The sequence below is a fragment of the Sparus aurata genome, chromosome 3 (genome assembly GCF_900880675.1).
Source record: "Sparus aurata chromosome 3, fSpaAur1.1, whole genome shotgun sequence".
In the NCBI taxonomy this organism is placed as follows: domain Eukaryota; kingdom Metazoa; phylum Chordata; class Actinopteri; order Spariformes; family Sparidae; genus Sparus; species Sparus aurata.
In genome coordinates, this window is record NC_044189.1 from 13,875,027 (window position 1) to 13,890,283 (window position 15,257).

A 15,257-nucleotide genomic window follows, 5' to 3' on the forward strand; every position below is an offset into this window, starting at 1 on the left:
TGACACTGTGTGAGGCAGGATATCAGGCACTGCCCCCGAGTGGAATACCAAGTTTTTGGGGAATCAATAAAGTCAATCATTACTAAGATATTTCAATGAACTAATGTTTACCTGATGGAGGCCCTAGAGGGAAAGTCAGAGGGTCACTGAAGTCAAGAATTGTGATCTGGGGACCATGAAGTAGTAGTAATAGTTGTGCCAAATTTAAATCATCCATCCAGCAGTTGTTGAGATGAGTCAGTCTCTACCCAAGTGACCAAAGTTAACATAAATAAATATGACTACAACACTCTTGAATTAGCTCTCCTGATTAAAACATTTTTGGCTGCAGATTTGGTTTTGACCACATTCAACTTTATAATCAGACAAAAAACTAATTAGATGCCGTCCGTACATTTGCTTTAAGCATGATATTATCAACACGGCAATGACAACACCTGAGGTCAGCTCCGGCACACAATGAAACCCTAATCGGATCAGTTGACCTTCCCCGAGAACGCTAACGTGCGCTCGCCTCCTGTTCATCCCAGCGAACAGAGCTGTTTGTTTGTACGTCGACTTCCATGCGTCTGAACGCCGCCGCTGCCCAGATCCAGCTGGCCAGTCGCAATATTGCATTATTCATAACAACATAAACACGCAGAATGGATTCCGCTGGTCCAGTCCCCACCAAAGTCAGAAGATTAATGAGTCACTCTTTAGGTTATAATTCAAAGTTCATCCTCACATACATCATATTTTGAAGCACATAGATTATAAGAGAGAGAACATTTATCATGTGACAGGGCATACACAGGCTCTCCCGCACACATAACACACACACACACACACACACACACACACACACACACACACACACACACACACACACGACTCCTGTCCCCAGCCATACACACACACACTCATGCACACACGATTTGCTTTAACACCAGGCCCCACCAGAGTGAACCTCCTCTTTCACATCCAGTTATTCTAATTTGATTCCGACGCATCTCCTCTGAAGCATTAAAGTGCCGTTTGGACAAACAGATGAGAGATAATAGTCTAAGAAACTGGTCATTCCTCGACTCTGCTGCCCTGTGAGAGCAAGAAAGATGATAATCATTCATCACAGTAATCAAAGCATGAGACGCGGGCAGGATTTCGCGCGGCTTCCCTGCAACATCTGACTAACAAAAACGGTGGTTTTAAGGAGCGCAAGTATCAGCAAGCTCCGGGTCCATCTGAGGAAGAATTCATATAAAATGTTGTGTGTTGATTTAAGTATAAACCTTTGTCTTTTTTCACCACACTCAATCAGCAGTTCACACATCCACAGTGAACAGATTGCATTTGATGTCAGTAGAGATGAAATAGTAATTATGTTTGTCCATTGGTTTGTTTAATGTATTCATTTATTGTGAGATTCCATTAGAAGCAATCATAAAGGCATATTTGCTAAAGGAATAGTTTGACATTTTGAGGGTTTGGCTGGATTAAGACCACCTTTGACTTTTAGACTTGTAATACCTGACCTTCAAACTCTTCCAGCTGGTTTTTGATGTTGTCAGTGGTATAGTGGGTTACAGCTTCAGTCATCATCTAACACATGTTTGAACTGATTGTTGTTTTGAGCCTTTTACCACCATCGAGGTGTTCAACAACAGAAAAAAAAACTGTTGAGTCCAGGCACTCAAGGTGGTTTGGAAAATGTAAAAGGCTGGAAACATACCACAACGGCCTGCACCTTCTTCATGGTGTAGTGACACACAGAAAACTAATCATAATTGCAGTCACCGCAAGTGTGCGAGAACGAGAGTATGCAGCATTATTTTCTGGCCTCTGGGGCATAACACAATAAATACAGGTCCTCTCATAGGCTGAGGCAGTGTGGACAAACAAACTCAAAAAAGGAAACCAACATTGAAATGCAGCATTTAAGTTAAAAATGGCCAATCACATAATACTTATACAAACAGTGTGATAAAGCAAAAGAAGGAAAACCAATGATTGTATGTTAGGACTAAGAAGGTGACTATAAAACAGATCAGGTCAAAGTCTTCATTTAGACAAGAGTATCTGATCAATATGTCTCTCTTTGTTTGAGGCATTCTATTCAATTTAGAGCTGATGGCCTCATAAAACTGGTGGTTGGATAGGTTTGTGTTAAGTAAACACATCTTTAAAAGTGTCAGTTTTCCCCAAATTCTCCCAATTGTTACAGTAACCACAATAAAAATTGGCCCCACGTGAGGCCAACAAGCAACAACTGGATTATTAGGCACTAGTATTTGCCGATTTAAGGGTTACCAAGGGTAACAACCATCCCTCTCATTTGGATCAGGCCGTATCAGATCAGTCTTGGTTACACGAGACATTGTTATTGTGATTATTGATGGAATATTAAGGTCCCTGTAAACATAGCTGCTGCCAGCACCTAGTCTTTCTCACACTTTTTTTTGGTTCAGATTTTAACAAACAAGCTACAAGGTGTTAATTGGTGAGCTTGTAAAGCGCTGGAAGGCGGATTTCATCACCTTTTGACATATTTACTGCATGTTCACACGTGAGAGGGAGAGGTATCAATCTTCTCATACGGTTCTCAGCCAGAGAACAAAAAAAAGTGTATTTTTCCTAAAATGTCAAACTATTCTGTTCGAAGTTTGAATCCTCTCAGTAGATCTGGAACAAAACTACTGATAAAGAAAAAGGAGCATCGTGGAGAAAAATGTACCATCGCATTTGTAAAAGATGCATCTGCTGTATGTTTTTGAGACGAATCTGGAAAGCAGCAGCGTTGCGGGAAAAAAAAAAATTGCAGAAGCCCGACGGTGACAGTCACATTTATGATGTGCATGAAACATGCATGAAACTGACGAGAAAGGGATGGCAGGCTCATCAAAAATAATTCATCCCAGAATACAAATCTGCTACATTGGATTAACTGCTGGTCACAAATGAAACACAGACTTCATCAACTTTCGAGCAATTTGTACTGACAGCTGATAACCCCTCAAACATCCTGGCAAACATTAACCCTGCCTCTCAGAATGATAGACCGTATTATGTTCTAATCTCCCCTCAAATACTCGATAAGAAAGGCTAATTTGAGTGCTGATGGAGTTGAGAATACAGCTGAAGCTCAAGAATAAATACAGTTATCATATCATAATCACAAAGCGGCCCGACTGCACACATTTAGAAACAAATTGGTCTCTTCACAAGTCCAATCACAGTTTTAGAGAGTTGATGCCGGCAGATTGAATTCTCTCTAAATTGGCATGGCAATGTCACAGATGCCACTTCAAATGAGGTTTGAACATATATTCATTCTGTAGCTCATTGGCTCATGCTAATCCTCTCTCCATTTGCCACTTGTCAGAGGCAAGTGTCATTTAGCGTTGCCATCATCGCGCAGTATTTCAGCCTTTCACTAACTCACACAAGACGTGTCAGTCTTTCAATCAGGCAAAGAGGTTTCAGATCAGCTTAAACTTTTCTGGCCACTGATTAGATAATAAATTATGCCAGAAATGGATCCAATTTGGCAAAATATGAAGGCTTTGTGGAGCGATTTATCGCTCAAAAGTTGGTGCTGTGGTGGATGGAGTTTACAAATCCTCCAGCACTGACGGACTTCTCCACACAGAGACATGTTACAGAGGAAAGATGGCAACTGAGCGTCCTCACTGGCCCGCACTGCGATCGAACGCTCCAGAACAGCCGCTAAATGGATGTTGAGGTGAGATTGTTTGGTCACCTCCTGTTTTTAAAGTGAAGAATGAAGCTTAAAGTTCAATATGACGGGAAGTCCGTAAAGTCTGTTCGCAAAAAAATTGTGTATATGCTATGAAAACTTTTTCATTCCATTTTGGGGACCTTGAAGGGCAGAAGTATGAAAAAAAAAACACATTTAGCAGTAAATGTAATGTAGATATAGTATAAAAAGACTGTAAAACTCACAAACAGTTTAATTTGAGCTCTATCACTCAGGAAAACTTGGACATTTACAGTAAGAGGACAATGTGATGTGGTATGAAAGCTTCAGAAGGTAATATTGTTTTGTCAAATACTCTCAAGAAACATTACTGTTATGTGACCGGTCTTTGTTCTGCCCATCCAACATCTCACCTACATCTACTGTTGAGCCCCATCATGACACTTATTTACAGAGCTCAGCAGCTCCACTGGGAGGCTCCAGGGATGTAGGTGAGACTGACTGATGTGCAGCACATTCAACCCCAAAGTGTCGCACACAAGCCAGGCAGCATGGATGTGAAACATAAACACACCAACTGAGAATGTATTGCATTCTACACAATCTTTGACGTCATTAATACCTCACACTTTTCTTGTCTGAAACATCCCCATGAGCACTTTTCCATTTCAAAACCTTTATGAGAAAGCGAAGTGGAAAGTGCTGTTGTTTCAGCCACAATTTTAAGGATATTCATTGATTAAACATTTACATTGAGGCCATATTTCAACAGGAAATCCAAAATGAAGACAGGCACTGTAGAGAATAACAGGTGTCTTTATAGCAGATCCTTTAATAACAACCTCCACCCTTCATATGAATTAACGGCAGCTCTTTCTGTTGAGCCGCAGTGGCCATTTATGCTCCCGTAGCACGAGGCCTCATATTTATTTCTTCAGCTTGTGCACTTCAGTCAAAGCCACAACACACTCTTATTTTACATTGACGTGTGAAATTGCTCCCATCACAAAGTCCTGGAAGATTTCATTGGCAGTTTACATCCTATAGAGTTCATCAAATGTGTTGAAATAACATCTTCATGTCAACCACATTTCACCTAAAAGTGCAATTTGACTTTGGAGAAATACCTCCAGACTCATCAATGTGATCTCTCTTTCAACTTGAAATGAAAATTTGTGTTTTGTGACATGTTGATGCTTTAAATGCATTTTAGTCGGTTGGAAAAAAATGCGAAAAAAACATGTTTTCATCTCTGCATCAAGATACAAAATTTGCATCTGCATCAATGAAAAATCAGAAAATATGATCAAATATGTTTAATTGTGTGTAGACTGGGAGTAGAAACCCTCCACCCTGCAGCGTGCAACATATCCAGCGCACCCCTCCTGAAGGCGGTCTGTTTAAAACCCAGTGTAAGCCCCGCCCACCCTCGTGCCATGCCGCTCACCTGTGTTGCTACAGGTGTGCTATAAAACTGCTGCAAATGGCCGCTGCCTCTTGCTGTTCATTTTGTCATTTTGAAGGGGATCTCACCGGCAAACAGCGAATGGTCGGGCTCTGAAATCAGCTGGGGGCCTTGTGGAACAAACGCTTCAAACAGGAAGTGGAGTTTTCCTCTGATGGGCTTTACTCTACAGCTTCTCCCAACAAGGTAAGTGCTTGCTGTTTATGCTAACACGCATTTTGTGGGTTGTCTTGTTCTCAGAGTGCCGCTGCCTGTGTGCAATGTGAAATATTTTCCTCAGAATTGTTTCTTTGTTTGGCACCTGCATTGTGGTGCCTTCAGGGTCTTTAATTGTTGTGGTGCAAATGAAAACTGACATTAGAGTGTTCGTGCTTAATGGGTTGATTGGCTCAATTCAACCTCGGGTCTCAAGTGGAGTGAAATCATCCGTTGGATTTAGCGATTGTAAATATGGGTGTTGTTTCTCCTGTTTCCTGGGAAACTTTTGTGACTAAATTCTACCCGTCATCCCCTCCTCCTCCCTCTCAGTGAGGCACGATACAAACATTTAAACTCAAAGCATGTGTCGGCTCGCTTTTATTATTCCCCATACATCGACCGGATGAGCTCCTTTCATGCTGCTGCTAAACCCAGCCTCACTCATTCCCACTCTTAATCTGACAGTATGTGCGTGTAGTCATGGTCACATGCTGCTATTTTATAGTTTATTAAATTCATAATTATGTGCTGCACAGTTGATTCGGTGTATTCGCCTGCTGCTGCCGCTGAATACTGTATCAGGTAGAGTGCTGGTGTAAGATGTTCCAATCACTAGACTCAAAAAAAAAAAAAAAAAAAGGTGGAAGAAACCTCAGGAAGAGCCACAGAGGAGGGATCCCTCTCCCAGTACAGACAGACATGCCATATATGTCGCGTGTAGAGAGCATAACAACAGAATCGCTGTTTACAAATTGCATTGACAGAATATTTGATCCAAGTTCTAATATATGTAAAGTGTGTGGATCCAGGAGACGACCTCCTCTCTACCGTGGTGAGCTAGACCCAGAGTTTTCTCATGATTAATAATAAACACTGATGAAACGTTACCAACAGTTTACTCAAGTATTCCATAAAAGTACAAATCGCAGGTCCTTGCACTTTACTTGAATATTTTAGTTTACCACTCGAATACATTTTTGAGTCAAATATCTTACATTTTACTCCACCACACATATGTCACAACTTGCAGACTCAGATAATTCTGTGTTGACAGGCTATTACTGGCAATGTGTAATCAATCAGACTGATGTAGGCGGGATACTGACTGCCGATTACAGATAGAGAGACGATGCTAAATTGGAGCCAAATTATTCAATTCTATCATATAGGCAATCAGACATGAGATCAAAAATGAAAAAATAGAAATAAAAAACGTAGACTGCAACAATCAGAAAAATGCTAAATATCAGATCCAATAATCAGAGTCCACAAGACAGTGGGTGAAGGTGATTTGTTGGCGTTACCCATTTTAAAAACAGGTCAGATAAATGAAGAATAACACTTTATTCACCTTGTTTGATCAGTTCTGAGGACTTTTTAAAGTGTTTGTTTGATTAAAGAAATACAAACTTTTTATTATATTTTTTGTAGATGACCTCCCGCTGTCTACCTGCAGTAGTCAACACTTTGGGAATCCCTGGCCTGGACAGCAGACGACACATTGAGGTTGGTGTTTGGTTCCGTATTTCGTGGTCACTCCTTCAGCTACTGCTGTGCTGAGCTTTCTTGCATTTCTACTTGGATTACATGCACAAATATTAACTTTGCACACAGATCACTTCCACATGAGTTGAAAGAAGGTCTCTGAACTGTAAAACCGAAGCTACCGAATGCTACAGCTATGATTGTTTTCTCTCAGACTTTGACTTATGTACTGCTTCCTTTATTTCTTCCGCACATTAATCTGTAACAGACGTCTTTTAATTCATCTTGTGAACTCTAACTACAGAGACTCATGAAATTCATTACGTGTGTTGGCTCAATAACGTAAAACCAAACAATGAAAATTGTCAACAATCATCACATTCTCAGTTTGATTCATTTTCCTGAAGCGTTTGAAAACAAGAGCAGCTTCCTGTTAATTGTTTAAATTATGATTATTTTTTTTTTTGGTCCATATTCCAGTATTTTTCTTTACTCTCAAAACAAGACAATAAACATACAACCACAGATCACATTCCCTTTTTATAACAAACAATTCCATGTTGTTGCAGCAATTATTGTTGAATCTGATCTTGTTTATCCAGCCTGCTCAGTGTAAAACCTGTCCCCGCGTTTCCTCGCTCCCCTGTTTTTTTATCACGTTTTCATTGGCCGATTCTCCTCCGTGGGTTCCCTTGAGGAGCATTGTGGGTAGGTCATATGATCTTGCACCACTCATCATCTTCCCTTTGATGAGCAAATGAGAAGTCCTGCGCCCCCTTTGAAGCGTCTCTGCGTGGCACGTTCAGGCAATTAATGCGTTACGTGAAAAGCCAAAGCGAGAGTAGATGAGAGGCGATGACGAGGATGGCGGCGAGGAGTCAGATTGGAGGGAGAGTGCAAGATAGAGAGAGAGAGAGAGGCTGGTTTCAAGCTCCATCACCTCTTTCCAGGTGTCTCTGCCCGCATGATTTCATCTGTGAACTGCAATCAACTACCTTAATGAAATAAGTAATTAACATATAATAATTGTGCTACAGTTTGAGTTGACAGAAATCATTTTCCATATCTAATACTATGCTAATTTAATCTGTTCCCCGCTCGCCAACATGACCTTTTGTGATTAAGTTTCATGGCAGATTTCTTCTGTGTGTTCCTGCGTGAGTTTATGCGTAGGAGGGATTTATTTTAGAGACTGAAAATGTACAGATTCACTATAAATACAGCAGATGATCTACAAAAAAAAGCCAGTTTGGGCGCCGACAGAGTGGGAAACGAAACTGCTGGTCTTATTTTTCTGTAGGTTGAAATGTTGTCTCCTCCGCTGGGTGAACATTAATCAAGCGGTGGATTAGGGTGAAGGTGTGGACGCGCAGATGTCACGGGCTGCATCTGTTTCGGCTCGGATTGCGACCTCATTAAACAGGCCGGGTACAGGTCTCGTGAAATCATACACATTAATTACATTTTGTAGAATTCAGTGTTTTCTACAGCAGTCGTTTTGTCACATCAAAATGAGTAAAGCCGCCGCTGATGCCAACAGCTGTCTCATCACCCAAACGCTTTTGTATGTGAGGTCAGTGTGAGGCGTTCGCAGTATAACGTGACAGTGTCGGTCTTGCTTTGGTAATGTAGGCAAAAATTAAAAATTATGTATAAAATGTGCTTATGCGTAAGGTTTTAAAATATATTCAATGATCTTTAAGGGTTTTCAGAGGCATAAACAGATGGTGTCATCCTGCAGTTGGGAGCGTCTGATCACTAAAATCTGTGATTCTGGACAATTACATGTATGATTGTCAGCAATACAGCTTCATGTTACCTTGAAGATGGATGATCCCAATGATTTCCACTCGGTGAGGCTGTGATGTTGTGTTACAATCGTTACATTTGAGGGGAAAAGAGATAAGAGCTCTGGTATCAGGGTCGGGATGTTTGTATCAATGTCAAATGAGAGACAGTTGGACTGAGGCGCAATTTATTGTTTCTCACAAGCTGCGTCGGCCACTTGATCGCTTCCGGTCGTGTTCTCATGTTGTCTCGCTTTAGCGTTCCTTTGCTGTCCTTCACGCTTTGCTCTCCGCTTTGTATTGTTGCGTAAAATGTCAAAACAAATAATCTCCGAAACAACCCAGTTCCATCCTCGATACAAGAGCAACGAACGCGAGCGGCGATCTGACTACTCATGAGACGTTGTTGGGGTTTCCAGACGGCCTCTTTAGGTCCACTCCTCCTGGCTGAGATTCAAACTCGTCAGACTCCGTCCGTTCCAGAAGAGGAAAAAAAAACAAGCTGCCTTTAGCTATCAACACACTAGCAATCACGCTCACGAGGGACCGGAGCTGTGATGATCACATGAGACTCCAGCTATCATGATCACAAGTTTTCATGTTGGGGAGATTTACCCTGCAGAAAGAGCAAAATAAATATCATTTCTATGTGATTACAAAAGGTCAAGCAGCCTGTGAGGGATGCAGGAAGTGGAGAGGAAGTAATCAGAGCAGCAGTCTGGCATTAGGAAGACTGACAGAATGTGTGCCAGCCGGTAACGAGACAGCGCATCGCCGAGTGAGCTTCTTGTTTTCTGCTGTGTGATGGCTTCGAGGCCCTGGGGTGTACTGACAACATTACCATACTCCTCACCTCCTATACACAATGCTCGTGTCATCGTCGCCTTGGTGTGGCGTCGCCCATTTGAGGCTTGACACTGTCGCTATTTCAGAGTGTCACTTAAGGTTTCAAGGCATGAGCTTATTAGTTCAATCAGACTCAGCGCAGATGCTTAGTGTGTGCCAACTTAAAATCAAAACCGAAGCATGTAGCGCTCGAATGCCAACTTTTCAACGCGTGGCTCCCACAGCTAAGTGTAAAATCTGATTTCTTAAGAGTCGGCGGTGGTTTTACGGCAGTCACGGTGACGGATTTGAGAGAGGACTTTTAATTTAATGTTCTGTTGTTCGGGGGGGGGAGAGAAGTGCATTTTTAGGTAAGACGAGGAGCTGCAGGAGTCATGGAGCTCTGAGGTTGTCATTGTTGTTCATATCACTGAGGCACAAGTGTCTGCTGTCGTCATGTGAACCCACGGTGTCCATTTTTGATTTTGATTTGTGTCTGCCCGGCGTCATTCCCCCTGGGATTGCCTCGCGCCGCCACAATATTTCCTTTCATCTTCCCCATTTCTCACTCCCTACTTTTCTGCACAGTTGAGTCAGTCGCCACCACAATCGCCGCCCGGCTATTGATTCTCATGTGAATACGACCGAGCCAAACAACCGAGGTGAAAATAGATTTGTTTTGTGACTCAGGCAATAAGCTCCGATCTGCAGCCACATGATGTGTGTGTGTGTGTGTTTTTTTTAACTGTAATCTGTGAAAAACGGCTTGAATTCTTGAATACTCACTGAGCATCTGCAACATTTACTTTTAACTTGTCAATGCATCAACCACTGGAATATAAACCAGATCAAGCCCTGATTGCAGTAAATGACCTTAAAAAAAAAACATTTGGTGATCAAAATTTTGTCTGTGAGTTTCTCAGAGAACTCCAAACGTGCCACAAACCACGTGATCACTAAATTGAGGAAGATGAAGTGAAACACAGATTCGTCCTCTACCTCCATCACTCCTCCGCAGGCGTCTCTGTTCTTCTTGATGACCCGCTCGACATCTGGCTAGGTCAAGATTTAACTGCCGTCGCGTCTGTTTTCAAAGCAGATCTCATCTCAGGTGCTCATGTTGTCCGGCGTTCCCAACTTTTAGTCCACTCCCTGTTTGTCTGACTAACAAAATTAAAGCGCACCAAACTAGACCTACCAACAATGATTGTTTTATCGTTGATTAAGCTGCCAATTGGTTTCTCGAATCATCGTTTTAGATTGTCACATTCCAGATGATGAGATGTGCTGTTTTGTCCGACCAACAGTCTCAAAGAGTTTAAGTCACTAAACAGATTATCAGCAAGTATTCACAATTGAGAATCTATGACTTGAACATTTATGCTTGGTTAAAAGAAATTATTTAAATGACTAGTGGCTGTTGATCAGCTCTACACGAAACAAAATATGAACACAGAGGACAAATCTCATCTGTCCAAAATGAAGATTTGAAGAAGAGACAATTCTTTAAAGCTCCTGTTGGTGAGATGGTGAAACTGCTGACGCTTTGGGATCGTAGCTTTTAACATGTGAGAATTCGTAGCTTGTAACCAAATCTTGAGATCAAAAATCTGGTAATCAATACCTTTTATACTTTGGTTTCATTTCTATCGGTTCACATTTAAAAGTAGGGGCTGATGGGCGTAATAAATCAGGCTGTGGAGTCTGATGTTAGTCCCGGCTGTAATCTCCACATGACTCCACACACTCCATTTATAACAGACTTTTCACTGTGTTTCGTACATAAAACATGCCTTTTACCTTGAGTCAGAAAAAAAATAAACAATCCAAAAGAGTGTCTTGCGATTTCAAGAGTTGTTTGAGTTATTTGCATTTCCCTAATTAAGGCAACAGGAATAGATGTGTACATATATCATTCTTGTGCACTTCTGGAAATATTTCCTCTGATGGTTCCGAGGGGACTGTAGCTGCCTCATGTGTCTCTTCGCATCTTTGATTTAACATTTTTAAACCTGCCTGGACACTCCAGGCCGATTGGGAATTCTCCAGGCCTGTTTTAAACGTTGACAACTTGTATCCGCTCCGTGTGTGTGTGCGTGTGTGTGTGTGTGTGTTTTCAAAGTCTCAACAAAGACATCTGCCAAATGAATATACCTTAATTTATTCGGATTTTCAGTGTGTTATCGCGCCAGATCTACATCGTAGACAGTTTGCAGAATATGCCATCTCAAGTTTAATACTGCTGGGTTTAAACTCGTGCATTGATTCCATTATCTTCATTTTTTATTTCAATTATTGTTGATATGAATGTTCTTTATTGAAGTTATATTCAACATACAGTAGGACAAAGATAACTCAAAATAGTTGCACCAACAAAACCACCAACAGACAACAATCCACTGAAAATGTAAAAATATCAAACATTATATTCCTAATAAACATGGTACTTGTGAAAAGAAAGCCGTACATGTTGAATGTTTTTATGAATGTTGTGCTTTTTGCTAAAATTAATCAAACATGGACATCTGTTATGTCCATTACTCTAGTCACTGAGTTAATTTATTCTATTTTTATTAAACGCAATCAAATACAGAAACGCTGCAAAGATGTAAACAACATCAACGCAGGGAGAAAAAAATAGCACATTTGGCCTCTCATCTGTCAAAAAGACGAACATCTAGTCAAACAACTCGATATTGTTGTCAAGTGGGAAATGGCTCTGATGGATCCCTGTAGCTCCTCCGACGTGTCAAAAGTGGGAACTGCAAACATCTCCACGTTCACAAGTTGCTCCAAGTGTTGGCGTCAATCCAGCATCATATTTACATCGGTGACAACATGTTAAAGACTTCTGGCATGTGAGTGATCGAGAAAACAAAGTGTGTTACCTAATACATACACATTTGTGAGTGCGCGTGAATGGTGGCCATGAGAGTTAAAAGCAGTGCAGCTTAAGAAGATGCATACGAGGAAATCAAGAAAGGGTCTTCGTGTACTTGACAGGACACTGCAAATACAGAAAACCCCACTAAATACACAACTGCTGTAAGCAGCACAGTCAACTGAAAGAGTTTCCAGGGGACATTAAGAAGTGAATGATGAAGTTGTGGCATTTTTTTTTTCAGTAAAACAATCAGTGTTGCAACGGAATAAAAGTTTGACAACCAGTCTGACAACCATTTAAGACAATACATTCATCGTATCACAGTGTACGGTAATACACAATTATTAGTTCAGTTTATTTCAGTCATCATTGCTTGTACCAACATACAAAACTAATAACAAAAAAGAAAACGGCAACAAATAATATATTGACCGAAAATTAGTAGGCTGAAACTTTAGTTTATGTTACATATCATATAAGCAGCAATTTTGGCAATTATTCCATTAATGAATGTATTATTATTATTTTTATTATCAGTTACAATGACACTTTACAGAATGAAAACAGGAGTTATTTGGTGTCTTTATTGTAATTCATTCAAAATATGATGTCCTGTAATACCCCTAGTAACACCAATATGGTAGACTTCAGTACCATCGATCGGAAAATCTTAATGGTATAATAATCGTCAACCCTTTACACAACAAGTGTGTCCAGGCCATTTCCATTATTTTTTAAATTTCCCCTTGAAACTGTTTCTGTTGTGTTTGCTTCTGTATTTGCCTGCATCCTGTTAAACTAGTGAAGATCCTTTGTTCATTTGCTTCAGTTTGGTCTATTTCCATGTGTTTCCTTAAGTTGTTGAGCTCCACGAATATGCCCAAATAGAATAAACTCTTAAAATCAGGAGTCTTACTTTTATGAGTTGTTGTATGACAATTGATAACATTAAGCCTAAAATGTGTTTTAGGCATCTGAGCACCCAAACACAGCCACGTGTGCTCATCGCTTTCAGTTAGTTTTAGAGCAAAAATTGATTTTGTTTGAAGTTAGTTTTAGAGTCAATGTGCAGGTTTTCTTTTCTCGGCCTGTGTGTGTGTGTGTGTGTGTGTGTGTGTGTGTGTGTGTGTGTGTGTGTGTGTGTGTGTGTGTGTGTGTGTGTGTGTGTGTGTGTGTGTGTGTGTGTGTTTATGTTTGTGTCTGGGAGGAACAGAGAGCTGAAGGTTGGCACGACACAAGCTTGTTATTCTACCCAGTGCTCAATCGCACAACAGCCTCATGAAAAGAGAATAATGCTGGAGCATCATCTCTCTCTCTCTTTCTCTCTCTCTCGCTCTCTCTCACCCTCTCTCTCTCTCTCTCTCTCTCTCTCCCTCCCTCCCTTCCCTCCTCCCTCCCTCTCTCCCCCTGCAGTGTGTGTGAGTGGTATCCATCTGTCAGTTGTCAGTGCCAGGGAGTGATACAGAGAGCTGTCACTTCTCGTCAGCCTGCATTGGTGAGGCCTTTTGCAGCTGCCCTGCCTGACTCGGGGCCAGAGGAAGTGTGTGTGTGTGTGTGTGTGTGTGTGTGTGTGTGTGTGTGTGTGTGTGTGTGTGTGTGTGTGTGTGTGTGTGTAAGAAAGACAGAGAGAGAGAGAGAGAGAGAGAGAGCGAGAGAGAGGATAGAGATGCAGAAGAGAGAGAAGGGTATTCAGGGGGCAGTAAAGCAATTAAACTGGAGACAATTGAAGGAAAGCTAGAGAGAGACTGGAATCAGTGCAGGACACACAACAGACTGCAGATATCATATTACCTTAATGTGGTCAGCACTGTATCACTATGTGGTTCACAGTGCATGAGGTCACCCATGACTTTTATCAACCTCTGTCGGTGACCGGCAGGAACTGCAACAACATCTAGACCCACTCTCCTCCTGTGCAAAAGTGTCGGGTACAAGCTGCATGTTCGAATAAAACCAGAAGAACAATCCAAAACGACATAAAATTTGATGTCTTTTCAAAGAACATTGAAAGCAAATGCCAGTCTACTCACTGCAGCAATAGATGTGTTTGTTTAATGAAATACACAACAGATGGAGGAGCTTGTGAGTCATAAGAAGTTCTGTGGAGAAGACACAACTCAAAAAACAAGTTAAGAGAAAACAACTCTGTTGCAGCTAAACACACGACTCTATTCACAAATGGCACAGTGATACCAACCATAATCATAGTGTGCAAACATCTCTCATTGAACTTTATTAGTGGTACACACCAAACATAATCACTCATTACATTTATAATGTCCACTGAATATATTAATTGATATTATAAACTAATGTAAAGAGTCCCTGCAAGCACCATTACACCAGTGATTTCCGTCGTAGCAATCAAAAAGGAGGAAATGAAAATGAAAGATTGGACTGTGCAAAAAAAAAGATGCTAGAGGTAGCCTATGGTGCGTTTAGTGTAAATCAAAGCCCCTCAAACTAAGGAACCAGTGGAACCAGGCATATCACATTCACTTTTAAGCTGCAGTTTCAACAGGAGGTGGAGGGCAAGGTGGTGTTGTTATTCCAAGCAAACAATGCTGCCAAATAGACAAAGTTCGGGGAACACCTGAAGAAATTTCCAGCCGTTTTAGTCACGACCCAAACCAGCTATTTTTGACAGGATGTACCATCTCCATCCATGAAAGTGGCGACCAAAACGGGTATTTTAAGCCAAACCATTATGTTTTCCTAAACCTAATCAAATTGGGTTTTGAGCCTAAACCTAACCACAGGTTAACCTAACATTCTGCTTTTGTTTTGCACTCACTGCAACATGTGACTACAGCAAAGTGTTGCACCGCACTAGTATACATTTTGTTTATGTCTGCTCCCAGTCCAGGCTGCTGCTGTCCAGCAGTCTGCACAGCCATGAAGCCAGAGAGCTGCTCG

General features: G+C 41.2%; 1 protein-coding gene across 1 annotated transcript in view; it reads left to right on the plus strand.

Moving 5' to 3' along the window:
• Positions 1–5,216: 5,216 nt before the first annotated feature.
• LOC115579080 (relaxin-3 receptor 1-like) overlaps positions 5,217–15,257 on the plus strand; it is a 51,869-nt gene continuing 41,828 nt past the window's right edge. The window contains exons 1-2 of the mRNA XM_030412561.1: positions 5,217–5,348; positions 6,792–6,866. The gene's annotated coding sequence lies outside the window, so the exon portion shown is untranslated. The remainder of the gene's footprint in view (positions 5,349–6,791; positions 6,867–15,257) is intronic.